Here is a 22,702-nt window from a genome sequence, read left to right on the forward strand (position 1 = left end):
CATTACATCAAAGTTGGATCAGCCTGTAGTGTGTTTTTCCACTTTAATTTTGAGTGTGTCCTTGAAAAAAACACCCTGCGCGGTGTTGAAACGTTGGACTCTTCATGCTGTGGTTTATCTATAAACATCATCATTTGTTTAAGTCAGTGGAGTGCTGCATGTGTTTGTCTCATGGGAACAGAGGGCTGTCCCCCATCACTACAAGCCATTCACATTGTATACTTGCAAGGAGGGCACCCCGGCCATACTTATATTATATGAGTGCCTACTGCTACACACGGATATACATATATATATATATATATATATATATATATAAAATTTAAAAAAAATTCCAATAAACTTTCTGTTTATTAAAGCATGAAAACAAACGTTAAATGTACAATACAGAAATATACATGTAGCAATAATAAGCATGAGTACTCTATAATGGTGTTTGTCAACTTATAAACCAAAATTCTCTGAAAAAAAACAATGTGCTGTAATTCAGCTGTGACCGTCATGGGCAGGCCTCCCAGGACACTGACAGTCAGAGAAGCAGAGGGAGTTCATTATGCCAAACAAGAGCTGTGAAATGCAACTTTGCTCTTATTGCATTTAATTTCATTTATTTTAGATTTAGAACTTCTTGTGATACAGTATTATATTTAATTTTTCATATGTTTATTTTTTCACTACAGACTAAGGACCCTAATTAGGTTGGATTGCAGATTCTGCTAAAAAGCAGAATCTGCAATCCTTTCTATCACATGCTGGGGGCCGACCAGCATACTGATCGTCTCGCCCAACGGCTGCGACCACAATTAAATTGTGATCGCAGCAACTGTGGAAAACCGCCTGCCTTCACAGCATGGCTGCGAAGGCTGGCGCACTGCCGCCGTGTTTTCCTTCAGAGCATCTGCATGTGATATCACGCGAAAATGGCACTACACCGCCCCCAATGTCACGTTGTTGCCCTGCGAATACCTCTGTCTGTCAAGCAGGCAGAGGCATTCACAGCCTGCGCATGCCTATTGGTGCCTGCGCATGCCTATTGGTACCTACTCAGGCAAATTGCGGTCGCATTGCGGTAGCGATGCAACCTGAATAAGGCCCTAAGCTATTTATAAGGAGTGTGGAGTGACAAAGATCAGGATGGGGAGTCTGCACATTTAATTTGTACTGGTGGCAATCCTGGCAAGTGCACTGTGCAGCATAGGTATGTAGACAACATGGAGCCAGTGCCACACCCCCTCCAGTGACCACACCCCCTAAGCGGGTGAAGTAAGGTATGCCGGTGGCCGGGCTCCCGGCGGCCAGCATACCGGCACCAGAATCCCAAACTCTGGCATACCGACAGCTGGGCGAGCGCAAATGAGCCCCTTGTGGGCTCACCAAGCTGCGGGCGCGGTGGCGCGCGTGCCACGCTGTCTATTCTCCCTCCAGGTGGGTCGTGCACCCCCAAGAGGGAGAAAAGGTCTCGGTATGTCAGGTGTCGGGATTCCGGCGCCGGTATACTGTGCGTCGGAATCCCAACAGCCGGCAAACTAAATACCACCCCCCCAAGCACCCGGGACCACCTTAAGCATGGGCCCCTACACCAGCATTTCCCCGGTGGGCCCTTCATACCCCAGTCCGACACTGACTCCACGTTATTATAAAACATGAATTTACCCTTGTTTGTCTTTTAGGCGTACGAATGAAAGAGCCCTTAGAGGTAAGGCAATATAAATAGAACGTTACATATGGATTAGCCAGAGATGCATGCACACATGACTGTAACTTTTACACGGGCAGTTGAGATGCACATGTGCTGTTTATGCAGAGGCAGAAGAAAGCCTTTTTAAATGACTGAACTGATTAAGCGAGAAATACTGTGGAATGGGCGGTGATGCTGCGTGACAGTGCACGGGGAGCTTGCCTCAGTGTGTGCCTGATGTGTGCTGCCAGCCTCATCGCCCGTGTTCTTGTTGTGAAACTGATCCACAATTGTTAGCTCAGCTAGCCTCTCCCTCTCTCTATTGAGTTGCTATTTTTAGCAAATCCTACTCGTGTCGCCACGGGCTGTGATCACATCTTTCTCTCCCTCTTTCTGCCTCCCTCCCATCCTCACCCATCCTTTCCCACTCTAACTGCAGATTTCCAAACATCACTGACTCCTCACTGTAGCTCCGCACCGCTCCTGTAACCTGGATCAGCAGATGCGACGCCTAAAACAACTTTCTTTTTGCTCTTCTCCTTGCGTTTCCCCATTCCTCTCTCTGAAGATGGAGCATGTGAGGAAGCTTGGCAGCACACTGACAGACTGGTGAGCATCCAGAAAGGTAAGTTCTGATACACAGCACCCATCAGTTACACAGTCTGTCTGAGTGCTAGACTGCACACTTTTATGTGGTAGTAGTTTCCGAACAACCTGTCAGTGTGGCTGCTGCCTCTCTGCAGCACTCCGGTACACTAGCATCATGATATCACTGGGTATGTTGCTAATGTGGATTTAGGACAAGACTTTTTGCTGTGGGGTGTTTCAGAAAGTTCTGCTACCAACTGCGAGGAATGAATTTGTCAAGAAGTCATTTTCAGGATACTTCAAAGAGCTCCATGGTTCCAAAGCAGTTGGGGCTGTCTACCCTTTTCTTACAAAGTTCCGTTTTCCTATAATACGTGGGGTGTGGTATTTAACGTTGACATTTAGAATGTCACCAGAATGCCGTCACATTGTAACAATGTCAAAACTGTCGACATGGATGTTATGTTGGCATGTAACACATTGACATGCAGAAATGTTGACATGGTCATAATGCCGATATGTTCATTATGTCGACATTGTACATGTTGACTGTTAAAATGTCGACACAGCGTTTGTTCACTGTTTAAGCCTAACCCTAAACTTAAATGTAGCTCTAAAATGTACTGTTGAGATTGTGACTGTTGACATGCAGTGTCGACATTATCATTTGTCAGCATTTCTATATTCTGACATCATAAATATTGACACAATGCCTGTGTCAGCATTCTGAGTGTCGGCATATAGAACATGTTGACATTCTGGTGTTGATACCAATACACAAGTTCATTATGGGGCTGAGGTAGGTTCAAACCGTAAGAGCAAGTAACTTTGCAGCTGAGTAACACCGTGTTGCACAGCAGTTGAGGCACAAATAAAGCTGTCCAGCATCTATGGGCTACATGCAAAGGCAGGCACTATTTACCCTGCATGCAATGGTGATAAATGGATTTGCACCCCTTGCATTGCAACATGATTTGTTCCAGGTACAGGGGGGGTCATTTTGACCTGATTGCATGCTGCCAGGTCTGAAGTGCGCATGCAGCGGTGCAGCAGTGCACCGGCGCATGGCTGACAGCCGATGGCTGTCGTTGCCTAGCGATCGCCTCTGCCTGATTGACAGGCAGATTCGTTCGCTGGGCTGGAGGGGGCAGCGTTTGGCTGCTGCTTTGTGGGCGCAGTTCGGTTAACGCAGGCGTGGCCGGACCATGCGGGGGGCGGGCCACAGCGGCTGCATGACATCACATGCAGTCGCTGCGACCCGTGCAGCAATGAGTAGCTCTCGGCCAGCACGCAAAAGCTGCGCTGGCCGGTAGCTACTCCTGAGATGCAAAAGCATTGCCGCTGTGCGATGCTTTTGTACTTCTGCGGGGGGGGGGGGAGGGGGGGTCAGGCCTGACATTCGGGGCGGACTAGCCCTGTGCTGGGCGTCACCCCGCATGTCAGTGTGCCTAATCGTAGCCCTGCAAAATTTTGCATCGCTACGATCAGGTCTGAATTAGGCCCAAAGTTACCTGCTTTCTGTGCTTTGCATCAGCTCAGAATCAGCCCTTGTTTCTACAGTTATTTAGGTAGCATCATCCACATATATTTGTAAAGGTTTCCTTCTTTTATGCAGTGGGCTTATTATCACATCAAGGTGTTATTATCTTACAGTGAGGTTGATGTACTGGACCACTATGTATACATGCTGTATAGCAAAGGTTGGGATTCCCTGACCTGCAAAATCCTGTAACACCGAGATTCTTAATTAATTTACATATCTTTATAAATTCATTTTTAATTCATACACACTAGTTATTAAAGTTAAAAGAAGAGCTTTATGAAAACACCTTGCAACAGGGATGTATGTATTGTACATCTTTAGATAAAATGCTAAGTGCACACCTGACCCCTTATTTGCCCTTTCATTTCCCTAAAACGCAACTGGGGTGCACAGCAATTAATAACTATTTGCTATACACTGACATCACCATACCCTGGTTCAGTAGTTTGAAGAAAAACAAATCAATGTTTAGGCCGGAGGAAGGCAGCAGTAAGTGATATGTGATCATATGTAATTAAATCTTCCACCGGGGTGTCACAGAGGGAATAGTAGGTAGGAAACAGGTGGAACACTCGCCCCAGAACATATAATTCCTGTTATTATCGTGTACAAATAAAATAACTAGGTGCTGAGAAGCCTGCATGTGTTTTTGGCTTCCAACTAGCTATATTTGACATGTACTCTATTAAAAATAATATCACATGCAATCCTGTTGAATTAATTTGTTTAGAAGCACAGATTTGAAAACTAAATGGTTGAATGTTAAAGCTGATTACGGCTTCCTTCCTGGGCTTCTAGTATGTGGTGTTGGTGAAGAATGTTTAAACATTACATGTTGCTTGATTATGGCTAAGCCTCACTAGATCACAGCAGATATTATTTATACATACAATCTTTTTTCAGCTGAAAGGGGTGTGGTATATTTTGTCAACATTCATCATGGGAATGTTCAAATGGTTGGCATATCGACATTCATGTTGACATTGCTGAAATGTTGGCATGATTAGAATGTCAACAAACTGTCCCTGGTGGTCTTCTGGTGTTGTTTTCTGTGTCTGTCGGTCAGGCGATGATGACTTCTGGCGCTTCCAGCGGTACTTCCAGCAGTAAATATGACTAATCCTAAATCATAACCCTCCCCCTATTGCCCAACCCTAATGTCCCCTCAAGTCACCTAACCGTAACCCTTCCAAAATGCCTAAACTCCCCTCCCATAGCCTAACCTAACCCCAGTGTCTAACCATCACCTTCTCTCCCATAGCCTAACCCTAACCTATCTCCAGTGCCTAACCATTACCTCTCCTCCCACAGCCTAACCCTAACCTACCCCAAATGCCTTACCATCACCTCTCCTCCCATAGCCTAACCTAACCCCAGTGCCTAACCATCACCTTCCCTCCCGTAGCCTAACCCTAACCTTCCCCAGTGCCTAACCATTACCTCTCCATCCATTGCCTAACCCACCCCTAGTGCGTATCCATCACCTCCCCTCCCATAGCCTAACCCTAACCTACCCCCCCAGTGCCTTACCATCATTTCCCCTCCCATTGCCTAACTCTAACCTACCCCAGTGCCTAACCATCACCTCTCCATCCATAGCCTAACCCACTCCTAGTGTGTATCAATCACCTCCCCTCCCATAGCCTAACCCTAACCTACCCCCAGTGCCTTACCATCACCTCCCCTCCCATAGCTTAACCGTAATCTACCCCAGTGCCTAACCATCACCTCTCCAACCATAGCCTAACCTTTCCCAGTGCCTATCCATCACCTACACTCCCATAGCCTAACCCTAACCTACCCCAATGCCTAACCATCACCTCTCCATCCATAGCCTAACCCACCCCTAGTGCGTATCCATCACCTCCCCTCCCCTCCCATAGCCTAACCATAACCTACCCCCAGTGCCATACCATCACCTCCCCTCCCATAGCTTAACCGTAACCTACCCCAGTGCCTAACCATCACCTCTCCATCCATAGCCTAACCTTCCCCCAGTGCCTATCCATCACCTTCCCTCTCATAGCCTAACCCTAACCTATCCCCAGTGCCTAACCATCACCTCCCGCAGCCTAACCCCAACCCTCCATTGCCAGTCCATGCATAATGTCATGTTTCACTTGTCGACATTGTGAACATGCTGACACTGCACATGCCGACATGTTGATATCATAACTGTGGTTTGGACTACATCCTACCTGAAAGCCCTTCACGCAAATACAGATGGGTCCACGGTTATCTTGACTAGTTTTCTGCGCCTAGGCACAACATTGTTTATTAACATAAACCCTTCATCTATTGTTCTCAGCTGCAATACAATACAGTGAACAATACAGCAGGGGATTAAGTCATTACAGCAGGGGATTAAGTCCGACTGGCCAGTCTCAGTTAATCCTATTAAAGGTCAAGATAAACGTGGACCCATCTGTAGACTACAGTACATTTGAAACTCCTCATGAAAGGAGTGATATGCCAAAGATGGCCACAGAAAGAGTCGTAATGGGGCATTTTGGTGCCCTTAGCATTACCCCTCCCTCCGTTTTAAAAAGGGGTGTGGCCTTGTAGGAAGGGTTATGACCTCATTACTCTGAATACATGACCATCACTTCTAGAGAATCTGGGCTGTCCCCAGGCTCTACCCAGCACTAATCCCTATATATAGCCTTCATCTTCCCTGTACCACCCTATATATCCTGCATGCCCCCTGTACTCCATATACGGCCTGTATTTCACCCCTGTATCCCCATATACAGACTAGTCTGTTTCCCCGTAATCACTATATACATCCTTCATTTTCCGTGGACCACCATATACAGCCTGCATGTCCCCTGTACTCCATATATGGCCTGTATTTCATCCCTGTACCCCCATATACAGACTAGCCTGTTTCCTCTGAATCCTTATATACAGCCTGCAACTCCCCTACACCGACATATACAGCCTGCATCTCACCTCTGTACCCCCATGTACAACCTAGCACAGGAGACACAGAGATCACTCCTCTTCCAGCCACAACATTACTGCACCCCTGTTTCTCCATAATCCCTATACACAGCCTATAATCACATATGCAGCCTGCATCCTCCTGTACCGGCACCACTTCATCCCTCTCTCTGGGTACTCAGGTTCATGGTGCATGCTGGGAGTTGTAGTCTGCTGGGTGCATTGCCTTATGAAGCATGACAGCCCCAGCAACTGCAGATGCAGTGGGGCCATGCTTTCTAGTCATCATAAACCATCTTACTGCTGCTGTCCTGTTGAATTGGAGTTGGGAGGAGCCAAGCGCACTGCTTGCACAATATAGATAAGAACATTGTGTTCCAGCCACGGGACAGCGACTGTCCATCCCCAAAGCCCTGCTCTCTGTGTGACAGGACAGTACACACACCCCTAGTTACAACCTGGGTGTACATCAACCCAACTTGTCAAATCTATGTTCACTTCCAATGTACAATTAGATTAGACTATGCTGGTTTTATCTTTTCCTAAAATTTACTAAAAATGTAACTTTATTATTTTTATTACTCTCATTATCTGTATTGATATATTTTAGGTTTGTGTTTTTGAGATACAGCCTGTAATGGAGTAAAAATAATCATTTTAAACTATGCTGTTTTGGTGTCTTACGGTGAAAAAGTAACGTTTATGAACCCTTTCTGTACTTTACATATAGAAATTCTATCATCAAACCATTAATACAGAGTTAAATAACTGCTTTTTGTTGTTTCATAGTTTTAAACAAGGAGAACATTTTTTTTTGTCCTACAGCCACTTATACCCCTGAATTGTGCTCTAATACAGTAAATATGAGGTTTTAACACCTTAACAAACATTGACTATAGAACCCAACTTCAATGCACACCAATCCTTAAATACAGGGTGTTTCAAAGAGATAGACCCGATTTGAAATCGATATATCTCTGCAACCACGAACTGCCCATGAATGAAACTCTTACCACTTGAAAGGACGGAACATAGAGTTTCAAGTGACTACCACCATATGCCTCTTCCAACGCACCAACAGCTCATAGCCTCAGTGGTTCGCAAGATGGCGACCCCATAACACAAGGCATTCTGCAGTTCAGCAATACTGAATCCGTAATTGTGGTGTAGCGTGCCATTTTAGTTGCGTTTTGACATTGATCCGCCAGTGAAAAAGAGCATTCGTCGTGGGTTCCAACACTGAGGAAATTAGCTCTTTATGTAAGGGGAAGAGCATGGGCGACCAGGCACTTCAGAGGAAAACGCGAGAAGAATTCAAGAGAGTTTTCTGTGTAGCGCGCACAAGTCCACTTGCCGTGCCAGTCGAGAGCTTGTGATCCCTCATATGACTGTCTGGCATGTGTTAAGGCGACGTTTAATCATGAGGTCATACCGGTTGCAACTGGTGTAGGCTCTTCGTGCAGTTGACAAAGAAAAGTGGCAGCATACACTGACTGGGAGGGGGTGGGGGTGGGCAGTTAAATACACTGACTGACTGCTGGGTGGACAGGGGGATTTGACATAAACTGACTGGGAGGATTTGACATAAACTGGGGGGGAGGGGGGTTGACATACACTGACTGGTAGGGATTTAGCATGGAAAAAAAATATTTTTCAGCGCCTCAGTGGCCACACAGCAGTGTGTGCTGGGCTGAGGTGAAGAGCTGCAACCTAGGTAAGGGGGAGGGGGCCCCCACTGGGCCTCTCCATCAGACCTGGGCCCACTGCATACACTGACTGATTGAGGTGGTGGGGGGAATTTGGCATACTGTACACTGACTGATTGAGGGGGTGGGGGGGGGGGGGGGGGGGTTGGCATACACTGACTGAGGGGGTGGGGAGGATTTGGCATACTGTACACTGACTGAGGGGGTGGGGGGGGTTGGCATACACTGACTGAGGGGGTGGGGGTATTTGGCATACTGTACACTGACTGATTGAGGGGGTGGTGGGATTTGGCATACACTGACTGATTGAGGGGGTGGGGGGGGATTTGGCATACACTGACTGATTGAGGGGGTGATGGGGATTTGGCATACACTGACTAATTGAGGGGGTTGGGGGATTTTGCATACACTGACTGATTAAGAGGGTGGGGGGATTTGGCATACACTGACTGATTGAGGGGGTGGGGGGATTTAACATACACTGACTGACAGGGGGGGGGGGGGGCTTTTTAGGGCCCCATGAAGTTTAAATCTGTCTCTGGATATTTTTAATCTACACTAGTAGATATATCTGCAGATCAATTGATCTGCAGATATATCTATGGACGGATCGGGCAGTGTGTTCAGCATACACACTGCCCGATCTGTCGCGGTCTGACGTCATGAACTGGGCGGGGGTGTACACACGCCCGCCCAGTTCAGCTATCAATCACCGCCGGCTGCCGCAGCATGTGTACGGGTGATCGGCCGACCGCCCGGTACACACACAGCGACGCGCCAATATATCGGTAGATATATTGGCCGTCGGCTGTGCTGCGCGGCCGACGCGATACGTCTGTGAACGACGGAGTTCACAGACGTATCGGCTGTACACACTGGCCGACGCTCCCGCGATATATCGGCCGTTCAAGAGAACGCCCGATATATCGACCAGTGTGTACGGGCCTTAAAGAGACATAGTCACGCCCTTTCCAATAACCTCACCCCCCCAGCACCAGGGCCAGACAAAGGGTATATTTACTAATTTATAGAAGTGGAGATGTTGGCAAAAGCAACCAATCAGATTCTACCTATTATCTTCTATAAGGTGCTGGATAAATTATAAGTAGATTCTGATTCATACTTGCCTAATTTTGAAAAAGCATTTCAGGGAGCTGTGAAAGTAACACCTATCAGTGCGGACATGTACTGCTACATCTGAGATGCTGTCATGAAAATGACTTACATCCAAATGTAAATGAGCCCCAAAGTTAGTAAGATCTACTTGTTGAAGAAAAGACACTGATATTTTGCAGGATTTGTTTGTTTGTTTGTGTATTGAGTTTTACAAGAGGTTCCATATACTGTAAGTGACCACGAGAAACCTTATTTAAAATGCATGTAGCCATAGTGATCATTGTGCCTTAAGTTATAACCAACAGGCAAATGGCACTGATTATCCCATTTAAATGTATATATCTCTGATTTCTTTTTTTACCCAAGAATGTACTGGCTACATAATTGGGGTAAGGTGCAATCTGGGAGATTTCTGGTCTATTCAGGGTGTGAGGGAAATTGCTACTATTTCAGGGAGTCTCCTGCAGAATGAGGGAGGGTAGGAAACTATGTTCTGATTGCTAGCGATGGGAAACATCCCACTTTTATAAACTTTAGAAAATATGTCCCAAAGTATATCTCTCTAGTGACCTCTATACAATGCACAAAGCATCTAAATATACAATATACAATACATCCATTCAGTCACAAATGGAGATACGACACAGACTGAACGGCCTTGGCATGTCACAAGGACTCACCACTTTTTGTGATCCCACACCCCCTTTCCTAGCCAAAATGTTGGGAGGTGTGGAACTGTGCTGTCCTGTAGACAGAGCTGGCCCTAACTGATATGATGCCCTAGGCAAGATTTTGGCAGGTGCCCCCTAGCACCACCGCTAGTTCTGCCTCTGACCCTGTGCCCTCTTCCCAGCACCATCACCCCTCACCCATAGCAGTCTTCATTTTTGTGTTCCTACCTCCTATATTTAAATGAACAGTGCGCACATTTGGTGCACAGACCAAAAAGGGGCATGTTATTTTGGGAAGGGGCATTGCCACACAATAGTACCCTCAGTTCAAATTATGCCACACAGTAGTGCAACTTTAGTCACATTTTATAATGTGATAGTGTTCCTTATTCATGTTACATCAGACAGTAGTACCACTTTACCTTATATACGATACTCTTCACAGTAGTGCCCCTTATTCACATTATATCATACTGAATTGCTCCTTATTCACATTACACCACACCATATTGCTCTTTATTCACATTAGACCACACTGTAATGCCCTTTCTATACGTTACGCCACACAGTAGAGCACTGTATACACATAATGCACACATTAGTAATGCCTTTATTCACATGACCACACAGTAATGCCCCTTACACATATGACACACATTATTAATGTGCGCCTTACACATTATGCCAACCTTTAGTAATGCCCTTATACACATAATGTCCTTTACACATACATATGCCGCACATTATTAATGCATTTATACACATGACACATATTGCTACTTACACATTTGCTGCACAATAATGCATTTATACACATGACACACATAATGCCCCTTACACATATGCCGAACACTACTGCACAACCAACCAACCAACCCGCACACAGCACTCACATGGCCGCTAACACTGTGACCTATCCCTCTGCTTTGATACAGATGTGTTCACATACGTCTTACCTCAATAAGCCATGCAGCAGGAGATGCCTGGCGTGAGTCAGCTGGCAGCTCTGCTAACTTTGGGTGCCTGTATTGATGAAAATGCATCTTATTTGTATTATTATGTGGCTAGGATGCACAAGCAGCTTCTGCTAATTAAAATGATATGTGGCATGCCTATATTCTGTGTGCGACTGTGGCTGCATCTGCATACGAAATGCTACTTTACAGTGATTTCCAGGAATACACTGTAACATAGTATTTCGTATGCAGATACAGCCGCAGTCGCACACAGAATATAGGCATGCCGCATATCATTTTAATCAGCAGAAGCTGCTTGTGCATCCTAGCCACATAGTAATGCAAATGATTTCCAGGAACACACTGTAACGTAGCATTTTGTATGCAGATACAGCTGCAGTCACATACAGAATATAGGCATACCGCATATCATTTTAATCAGCAGAAGCTGCTCGTGCCCATAGGTATACCAAATGCCCTTGGCAGCTGCCTAGTTTGCCTATGCCTAGGGCCGGCTCTGCCTGTAGATGCATTGCATTTAGATATGAGCATGCAGTGCAAGTGCAATTGAAGCCAAGTGGGGTGCATCTCTGCACCAGTGTGTATATTGGATCACCATTACTTCTGCTTTCGTATTGTTTTCCTACCTGGACAAGTGGTGAGAATATGTTCTTTGCTGTACACATTTGTTCTCTTCTACTATGCAAATGCTCTCAGATAGGGTAAATATTACATACAAAACTGCACACATTTTGTATTTAATAATATTGCCCCAAGAAAGCCAGTTTCCAAAACCGCCAAAGACGCGGCAGGTTTGAATGACATTTCTTAGAACATTTACCATGAAGACTTCAGAATGTAGTGAAGATCCAAGGGTTTTCACTTCACGTGTAAATCAAGAACATCTCTAAATATTTACTGTAAAATAAACTATATGTAAAAAAAAAAAAAGTTAACAAAAACATAAACATTTATGCTCAAGGGGCGTTCACCATAGTGTTATTTAACGAAATTGTGTATTTTAAGTAATAGAAGTCTCTAATGAAGCGGCTGTCATATAATTACATTTATGGATATACCTGTACCCTTGATATCCTTCATCACAAAGGGACTGTCGGAGCTGGGCTAATTCTTATTATGGAGCATTTCCCTATGATGTGCTTCGCTGGGACGCACAGACAAAACTTGGACCCCCTGCTCTCCTGGGCCCATGGACAGGCCTGGAACCTCCCACTCTCAGCGCCTTTTGCCAGTGATTGCCGACCAGAATGCCAGGGTACGCATATGTCACAACCGCAGGCTGACTGTGGCACAAATGTTTTTAAATAACCGGTGAAAACTTTAAAAATAAGTTGAAGATATGCCGCTAGGTTTTATACCAGAACAATATTTTGAATGTAAGCAAAACAAATTAACTGTAACTAACATTGGGTTTACAAATAACATTTTTATTTAACTAAGATTCTGGTTTTACTGTATATATTAATGGTTGTGTTCTGGAAAAAAAAAAGAACTTTGTCATCTGTGTTGGAAGATGTTTCACAATACAAAAAAGGTTGCGATCCAACTATATTAGACGCACAAACACATCAGGCAATAGGCTATAGGATGCAGATTAGCTATAAGCCTATTACAGTACTATATTATACATCAGACAATGTACAGCAGGATTTGTCCATAAGAGGGACAATGCGGAGGTATGGGCTACCAACTGTAATTTACAAGTGAAGGTAAATAAGGTTACCATGGAAACCTCCCATGATTTGCTGGATTGCTTGAAATTAATTATATTGCATGGTTAATTCTATGCAGAGCTGTATTTGATATTTAAAATTAGAAATAGACACCTAATCCAGCAAAAAAAAAAAAAAAAAAAACTTGCATCACATAAAATCCACCTTCTCATTAAAATGGGATTAAAGTGATAAATTAGACCACTGAAAACACATTTTTTTCTTTTAAACCTTGCAATACATATACCATAGAGCAAGATAGGGAGCATACAGAAAACTTACCAGCATGTTTTGGTTATAAAAATAACCATACACCTTCCATAACTAAATATATTTCCTGAGACCTATCACTATGGAATAATAATCACTATATTTTTCAGTTACTGTAGTTCAGTTTAAAGCAGCAATACCACATAGCAGGTTTTATCTTCTTTAATAAGCAAGCTTGTGATCAGGGACCTTTTACCTATGTGTTGTCTGTAATGACCTTTCTCATTTTACTACTGTTTAGTTCGTTGGTGGCACCGGGATCGGTGATACCCAGTGCGGTCAATTGTAACCCCCTTGCGTGCCTACAGTGTGCCCTCCTGAAAAAGATGTGCAGACTCAGAGAAAAGGGTGTGGCCTCTTGGGTGTTTCTGGTGATGTCATTAAGGGCATGGCCTAGCGCAAAGACCCCCCCCCCCCCTCGAGGGCATGGCCTAGCATGTTGCCCCCCCCTCCCCCCTTCCCCAGTTACATTACTCTGGGGGCAACCCAGCAACCGGGAGATGCTGAGCTGTCCCTGGAGACTTTCTCAGTGACGGAGGCCTGTTGCTGCAGGATAATGTCACACTGCAGCACCCGAATACTGTCACTGTGAAGGAGCAGGCATTTTAGTTATAAAGTGCAATGGTATATGCTAGTGTTATATACAGTAAGTAAATGTTAATAAGTGCCTTTTTAAGTATGTATCTAGCAGTACTTTTTCTACATTAATATCCTACAAATTAGTATCTTATTTTTAGTACCCCCCTGGAGGGTAAAAAAGTATGGCTCCTACAGGTTATAGCATGTCATGTAAAGGTGGGGGGGGGGGGGGGGGGGAGCATGATGTCCCAGAGCAGACACAAAGCACATTGTCTGACTGCCAGACACAGAGACAATCAGTTACACAGACAGAGGCCCTCAGCATGTCATGTGATAACAGTTTAGAGGAAGGCCAAGGAGGATGCAACAGTGAAAACAGAGCCAAATCCCCTATGCTCACTAAATCATGTACAGTGTGACTGTGGTTGCCATGGTAGTTGCATAATACTGTTAGTGATGTGCACCGGAAATTTTTCGGGTTTTGTGTTTTGGTTTTGGGTTCGGTTCCGCGGCCGTGTTTTGGGTTCGAACGCGTTTTGGCAAAACCTCACCGAATTTTTTTTGTCGGATTCGGGTGTGTTTTGGATTCGGGTGTTTTTTTCAAAAAACCCTAAAAAACAGCTTAAATCATAGAATTTGGGGGTCATTTTGATCCCAAAGTATTATTAACCTCAATAACCATAATTTCCACTCATTTTCAGTCTATTCTGAACACCTCACACCTCACAATATTATTTTTAGTCCTAAAATTTGCACCGAGGTCGCTGGATGACTAAGCTCAGCGACCCAAGTGGCCGACACAAACACCTGGCCCATCTAGGAGTGGCACTGCAGTGTCACGCAGGATGGCCCTTCCAAAAAACACTCCCCAAACAGCACATGACGCAAAGAAAAAAAGAGGCGCAATGAGGTAGCTGTGTGACTAAGCTCAGCGACCCAAGTGGCCGACACAAACACCTGGCCCATCTAGGAGTGGCACTGCAGTGTCAGGCAGGATGGCCCTTCCAAAAAACACTCCCCAAACAGCACATGACGCAAAGAAAAATGAAAGAAAAAAGAGGTGCAAGATGGAATTGTCCTTGGGCCCTCCCACCCACCCTTATGTTGTATAAACAGGACATGCACACTTTAACCAACCCATCATTTCAGTGACAGGGTCTGCCACACGACTGTGACTGAAATGACGGGTTGGTTTGGACCCCCACCAAAAAAGAAGCAATTAATCTCTCCTTGCACAAACTGGATCTACAGAGGCAAGATGTCCACCTCATCATCATCCTCCGATTCATCACCGTGTACATCCCCCTCCTCACAGATTATCAATTCGTCCCCACTGGAATCCACCATCACAGCTCCCTGTGTACTTTGTGGAGGCAATTGCTGCTGGTGAATGTCTCCATGGAGGAATTGATTATAATTCATTTTAATGAACATCATCTTCTCCACATTTTCTGGAAGTAACCTCGTACGCCGATTGCTGACAAGGTGAGCGGCGGCACTATACACTCTTTCGGAGTACACACTTGTGGGAGGGCAACTTAGGTAGAATAAAGCCAGTTTGTGCAAGGGCCTCCAAATTGCCTCTTTTTCCTGCCAGTATACGTACGGACTGTCTGACGTGCCTACTTGGATGCGATCACTCATATAATCCTCCACCATTCTTTCAATGGTGAGAGAATCATATGCAGTGACAGTAGACGACATGTCCGTAATCGTTGTCAGGTTCTTCAGTCCGGACCAGATGTCAGCATCAGCAGTCGCTCCAGACTGCCCTGCATCACCGCCAGCGGGTGGGCTCGGAATTCTGAGCCTTTTCCTCGCACCCCCAGTTGCGGGAGAATGTGAAGGAGGAGATGTTGACAGGTCGCGTTCCGCTTGACTTGACAATTTTCTCACCAGCAGTTCTTTGAACCCCTGCAGACTTGTGTCTGCCGGAAAGAGAGATCCAAGGTAGGTTTTAAATCTAGGATCGAGCACGGTGGCCAAAATGTAGTGCTCTGATTTCAACAGATTGACCACCCGTGAATCCTTGTTAAGCGAATTCAGGGCTCCATCCACAAGTCCCACATGCCTAGCCGAATCGCTCAGTGTTAGCTCCTCCTTCAATGTCTCCAGCTTCTTCTGCAAAAGCCTGATGAGGGGAATGACCTGACTCAGGCTGGCAGTGTCTGAACTGACTTCACGTGTGGCAAGTTCAAAAGGTTGCAGAACCTTGCACAACGTTGAAATCATTCTCCACTGCGCTTGAGACAGGTGCATTCCACCTCCTATATCGTGGTCAGTTGTATAGGCTTGAATGGCCTTTTGCTGCTCCTCCAACCTCTGAAGCATATAGAGGGTTGAATTCCACCTCGTTACCACTTCTTGCTTCAGATGATGGCAGGGCAGGTTCAGGCGTTTTTGGTGTTGCTCCAGTCTTCTGTACGTGGTGCCTGTACGCCGAAAGTGTCCCGCAATTCTTCTGGCCACCGACATCATCTCTTGCACGCCCCTCTCGTTTTTTAAATAATTCTGCACCACCAAATTCAAGGTATGTGCAAAACATGGGACGTGCTGGAATTTGCCCATATTTAATGCACACACAATATTGCTGGCGTTGTCCGATGCCACAAATCCACAGGAGAGTCCAATTGGGGTAAGCAATTCTGCGATGATCTTCCTCAGTTGCCGTAAGAGGTTTTTAGCCGTGTGCGTATTATGGAAAGCGGTGATACAAAGCGTAGCCTGCCTAGGAAAGAGTTGGCGTTTGCGAGATGCTGCTACTGGTGCCGCCGCTGCTGTTCTTGCGGCGGGAGTCAATACATCTACCCAGTGGGCTGTCACAGTCATATAGTCCTGAGTCTGCCCTGCTCCACTTGTCCACATGTCCGTGGTTAAGTGGACATTGGGTACAACTGCATTTTTTAGGACACTGGTGAGTCTTTTTCTGAGGTCTGTGTACATTTTCGGTATCGCCTGCCTAGAGAAATGGAACCTAGATGGTATTTGGTACCGGGGACACAGTACCTCAATCAAGTCTATAGTTGGCTCTGCAGTAATGATGGATACCGGAACCACGTTTCTCACCGCCCAGGATGCCAAGGCCTCAGTTATCCGCTTTGCAGCAGGATGACTGCTGTGATATTTCATCTTCCTCGCAAAGGACTGTTGGACAGTCAATTGCTTGGTGGAAGTAGTAAAAGTCGTCTTACGACTTCCCCTCTGGGATGACCATCGACTCCCAGCAGCAACAACAGCAGCGCCAGCAGCAGTAGGCGTTACACGCAAGGATGCATCGGAGGAATCCCAGGCAAGAGAGGACTCGTCAGAATTGCCAGTGACATGGCCTGCAGGACTATTGGCATTCCTGGGGAAGGAGGAAATTGACACTGAGGGAGTTGGTGGGGTGGTTTGCGTGAGCTTGGTTACAAGAGGAAGGGATTTACTGGTCAGTGGACTGCTTCCGCTGTCGCCCAAAGTTTTTGAACTTGTCACTGACTTATGATGAATGCGCTGCAGGTGACGTATAAGGGAGGATGTTCCGAGGTGGTTAACGTCCTTACCCCTACTTATTACAGCTTGACAAAGGCAACACACGGCTTGACAAATGTTGTCCGCATTTCTGTTGAAATACTTCCACACCGAAGAGCTGATTTTTTTGGTATTTTCACCAGGCATGTCAATGGCCATATTCCTCCCACGGACAACAGGTGTCTCCCCGGGTGCCTGACTTAAACAAACCACCTCACCATCAGAATCCTCCTGGTCAATTTTCTCCCCAGCGCCAGCAACACCCATATCCTCCTCATCCTGGTGTACTTCAACACTGACATCTTCAATCTGACTATCAGGAACTGGACTGCGGGTGCTCCTTCCAGCACTTGCAGGGGGCGTGCAAATGGTGGAAGGCGCATGCTCTTCACGTCCAGTGTTGGGAAGGTCAGGCATCGCAACCGACACAATTGGACTCTCCTTGTGGATTTGTGATTTCGAAGAACGCACAGTTCTTTGCTGTGCTTTTGCCAGTCTTTTCATTTTTCTAGCGAGAGGCTGAGTGCTTCCATCCTCATGTGAAGCTGAACCACTAGCCATGAACATAGGCCAGGGCCTCAGCCGTTCCTTGCCACTCCGTGTGGTAAATGGCATATTGGCAAGTTTACGCTTCTCCTCCGACGATTTTATTTTAGATTTTTGAGTCCTTTTTTTACTGATATTTGGTGTTTTGGATTTTACATGCTCTGTACTATGACATTGGGCATCAGCCTTGGCAGACGACGTTGATGGCATTTCATCGTCTCGGCCATGACTAGTGGCAGCAGCTTCAGCACGAGGTGGAAGTCGATCTTGATCTTTCCCTATTTTTGGAACCTCAACATTTTTGTTCTCCATATTTTAATAGGCACAACTAAAAGGCACCTCAGGTTAACAATGGAGATGGATGGATACTAGTATACTTATGGATGACGAGTGACTGCCGACACAGAGGTAGCTACAGCCGTGGACTACCGTACTGCGTCTGCTAGTATAGACTGGATGATAATGATATAAAAAATATATATATATCACTACTGCAGGACAGGTATATATTATATAATGACGGACCTGCTGGACACTGTCAGCAGACTCCTAAACTACTAGTATGAAGAAGATAGAAAAAAAAAACCCACCACAGGTAGGTATACAATTATGGATGAGCGACTGCCGACACAGAGGTAGCTACAGCCGTGGACTACCGTACTGCGTCTGCTAGTATAGACTGGATGATAATGATATAAAAAATATATATATATCACTACTGCAGGACAGGTATATATTATATAATGACGGACCTGCTGGACACTGTCAGCAGACTCCTAAACTACTAGTATGAAGAAGATAGAAAAAAAAACCCCACCACAGGTAGGTATACAATTATGGACGAGCACTGCCGACACAGAGGTAGCTACAGCCGTGGACTACCGGACTGCGTCTGCTAGTATAGACTGGATGATAATGATATAAAAAATATATATATATCACTACTGCTGGTATATATTATAATATAATGAATGACGGACCTGCTGGACACTGTCTGTCAGCAGAATGCGTTTATAGAATAAAAAAAAAAAACACCACACGAGTGTTTAACTTTTTCAGGCAGACAATATACTGGTGGTCACTGGTCAGTCACACTGGCAGCAAAAGTGTGCACTGTTATGTACTCCTGCTATAACTGCTCCCCAGTCTCCCCCACAATTAAGCTGTGTGAGCAGTGAGCACTCAGCACAGTCAGATATACATAGATGATATTATCATGCAGCACACTGAGACTGAGCACAGATATGGTATGTGACTGTGTATCGTTTTTTTTCAGGCAGAGAACGGATTTTAAATAATAAATAAAACTGGTGGTCACTAGTATAACTATCAGCAAAACTCTGCACTCTCTGAGTACTCCAGTCCTAATGCTCCCCAACATTACTAAAATTAAATTACTAGTAAATCAAGTGTCTCACTCTCTATCTAAACGGAGAGGACGCCAGCCACGTCCTCTCCCTATCAATCTCAATGCACGTGTGAAAATGGCGGCGACGCGCGGCTCCTTATATAGAATCCGAGTCTCGCGATAGAATACGAGCCTCGCGAGAATCCGACAGCGGGATGATGACGTTCGGGCGCACTCGGGTTAACCGAGCAAGGCGGGAAGATCCGAGTCTGCCTCGGACCCGTGTAAAAAGGCTGAAGTTCGGGGGGGTTCGGATTCCGAGGAACCGAACCCGCTCATCTCTAAATACTGTGCAAACCATGAAGAATTATCCATCATTGATAGCAGTCTATAGACTGTAGAATCAACAAAAAAGAGCAATTGCCAAGCTGCCTCTTACAGCCTGCTATATTGCTTTATGTTACAAAAAATACAGCTCATTTTCTAATGATATTGATGCTACTGAGAAAATCAGTCAACTTGGTTGCTTTCAACTGAATTGTCCCAACATTGCTCCCTGTGTAGGGTTATAATGACCAGCCAACTCAAAATGAATCTTAATTTTATTGTACCTGTTAGTAAACTTCAGCGCATTGTGTGTGTGTGTGCGTGCGTGCGTGTGTGTGGGCCTTTAGTTGATTTCATAGATAAAGTCACACAATTCACAGGCTCAAATGTGTCCATATTATTTTGTCATTTTAATTAATTACAGAATAAACCACAAACAAATGTATTACCAATATAGCGCAATTACTAATAAGCCAACATAAAACGTCTCCCTAATATGTAAGGGGTAAAGTTATGCAATTCAACAGCAACCAACTTTCCTAAATGTCCACAGGGATCCATCCCCTGGAGTGTCAGCAAGCTGGATTTCTCTCCCAGTTGGGGATGGATCCTGTGGCAGCCTTTTTGGTTTCTCTAGAAAAGCTGTTGGAACAACACGCAGGGACGTCTGCTTCCACATCAGCAGCAGGAAAACTGTACGTTTACTGTACGAAAACTATGTTTCACTTTCCTGCCATTGATTTGAGACTGTAGATTGCAATGTAAAAATCAGTGTGCTCTTGTGAAACAGATTTCTGCACAATGTGTACATGTAAGAGGCAACTAATTCTAATTTCTTCTCAGTGACACTGAGTCCTTCACTCACGCTGAGGCACTGAAATGTTTTATTTTAATATGCACTAATTCCTCTTTGTTATTGTGTTAGATGTGTTTAAAATACACATCTAAAGGCAAGCTAAGAACAATTGTTTCCTAGTCAGAACAAAACTGCTGGTCCATATTCAATTGCGATGTACTGTGCTGGTTAAGTTGGCTATGCTGTGTCCATCTGAGGTGGCTGTGTGTTCACAAGCAGCACTACAATGTGTATTGTCATTGTCAGTTGTAAAAAAAGTAAAAAATAAAATAAAAAAGTGAAAGTTTAAAAAATTACTATTTTAAGTTTGCGCAACCACTGTGCGCTGTACCCCTGTGCATTTATTATTCACGTATGTAATAAAATAAAAGCCCTTTGAATTGCCGCAGTAATAATTGAGCTGCAAAGTGAAAAATAAATGTATTCTATTGTTTGTACTGTTTGGTGCGCTTTAACCTAGTGCACTTTGTTCAAAGCCCTGTGTCTCCATGCAGTTTGAACCGAGCTGTGACTTCAAGAAATAAAAATGAAAAATAATAATAATATATATATATATATAGTTCTATTGTTTGCACTGTTTGGTGCGCTTTATCCTAGTGCGCTTTGTTCATGTGCATATATAAACCCTGTGACTCCACGCAGTGATCTGCGAATTGAAAAATGGATTACGATCAGAGGTTCTCGGCACTCAGAACTCCCTTCCCCCCGCCGCCTGTATGCGCCACTGGCATTTGTTTGCTAAGCTGCACTCTCTCCTCCCTGGTATCTAGTGTTTCTGGGATGTTTGCAAGGAGATGATGTGAAGATTATTATCTATGCACATACATTTATATTTGTTCTTTTTCTCATTTTATATTATTGCCAATGTGCTACTTTCATACTAGCCAGGGCCTACTAGGAGCGTCCTTTTCTATGGTTATGTTTCCACTGCTTCTTTATTTGTTACATTTTGTGGGTATTAAGATACCCTCTTTATTATTTACTCACATGTTCTTTAATGGTATTATATTTTCAGATTTTTTTTTCTCATCCCTCCCCCATGTTTCTCTGACGTCCTAGTGGATGCTGGGAACTCCGTAAGGACCATGGGGAATAGACGGGCTCCGCAGGAGACTGGGCACTCTAAAGAAAAGATTAGGTACTATCTGGTGTGCACTGGCTCCTCCCTCTATGCCCCTCCTCCAGACTTCAGTTAGAATCTGTGCCCGGCTCGAGCTGGTTGCACACTAGGGGCTCTCCTGAGCTTCTAGTAAAGAAAGTATTTATTAGGTTTTTTATTTTCAGTGAGATCTGCTGGCAACAGACTCACTGCTACGAGGGACTTAGGGGAGAGAAGCGAGCCTACCTGCTTGCAGCTAGCTTGGGCTTCTAGGCTACTGGACACCATTAGCTCCAGAGGGATCGAACACAGGCCCAGCCTCGGTCGTCCGGTCCCGGAGCCGCGCCGCCGTCCCCCTTGCAGAGCCAGAAGACGGAAGAAATCCGAGGACAAAATCGGCGGCTGAAGACTCCGGTCTTCATTAAGGTAGCGCACAGCACTGCAGCTGTGCGCCCTTGCTCCCCATGCACACCACATACTCCGGTCACTGATGGGTGCAGGGCGCTGGGGGGGGGGCGCCCTGGGCTGCAATTGGATTACCTTACAAAATGGCAAAAATACACATAATATAGTCTAATAAACTATATATGTGTAAAAATCCCCTGCCATAATATTAATAAAAGAGCGGGATAAGCCCACCGAGAAGGGGGCGTGGCTATCTCCCTCAGCACACGGGCGCCATTTTCTCTTCACAGTTCCGCTGGAAGACAGCTCCCCAAGCTCTCCGCTGCAGTTTCCAGGCTCAAAGGGTTAAAAAGAGAGGGGGGGCACTAAATTTAGGCGCAAACTATACATGTTAAGCAGCTATAGGGAAAAATCACTTTCTGTAATAGTGTACATCCCTAATTATATAGCGCTGTGGTGTGTGCTGGCATACTCTCTCTCTCTCTCCCCAAAGGACTTTGTGGGGTCATGTCCTCAGTCAGAGCATTCCCTGTGTGTGTGCGGTGTGTCGGTACGCTGTGTCGACATGTTTGATGAGGAGGCTTATGTGGAGGCGGAGCAGGTGCCGATAAATGTGATGTCACCCCCTGCGGGGTCGACACCAGTGTGGATGGATATGTGGAGGTATTAACCGACAGTGTCAACTCCTTACATAAAAGGTTTGATGACATAACAGCTGTGGGACAGCCGGCTCTCAGCCTGTGCCTGCCCAGGCGTCTCATAGGCCATCAGGGGCTCAAAAACGCCCGCTACCTCAGATGGCAGACACAGATGTCGACAAGGAGTCTG

At 45.3% G+C, this 22,702-nt stretch overlaps 1 protein-coding gene across 1 annotated transcript in view; it reads left to right on the forward strand.

Annotated features, from left to right (window-relative positions):
* The first annotated feature begins 1,963 nt into the window (after window positions 1–1,963).
* The window catches only part of HDAC9 (histone deacetylase 9), a 1,168,275-nt gene continuing 1,147,536 nt past the window's right edge, over window positions 1,964–22,702 (forward strand). Inside the window, exon 1 of the mRNA XM_063921745.1 lies at window positions 1,964–2,303. The gene's annotated coding sequence lies outside the window, so the exon portion shown is untranslated. The remainder of the gene's footprint in view (window positions 2,304–22,702) is intronic.

The sequence above is a fragment of the Pseudophryne corroboree genome, chromosome 5 (genome assembly GCF_028390025.1).
Source record: "Pseudophryne corroboree isolate aPseCor3 chromosome 5, aPseCor3.hap2, whole genome shotgun sequence".
Classification (NCBI taxonomy): Eukaryota; Metazoa; Chordata; class Amphibia; order Anura; family Myobatrachidae; genus Pseudophryne; species Pseudophryne corroboree.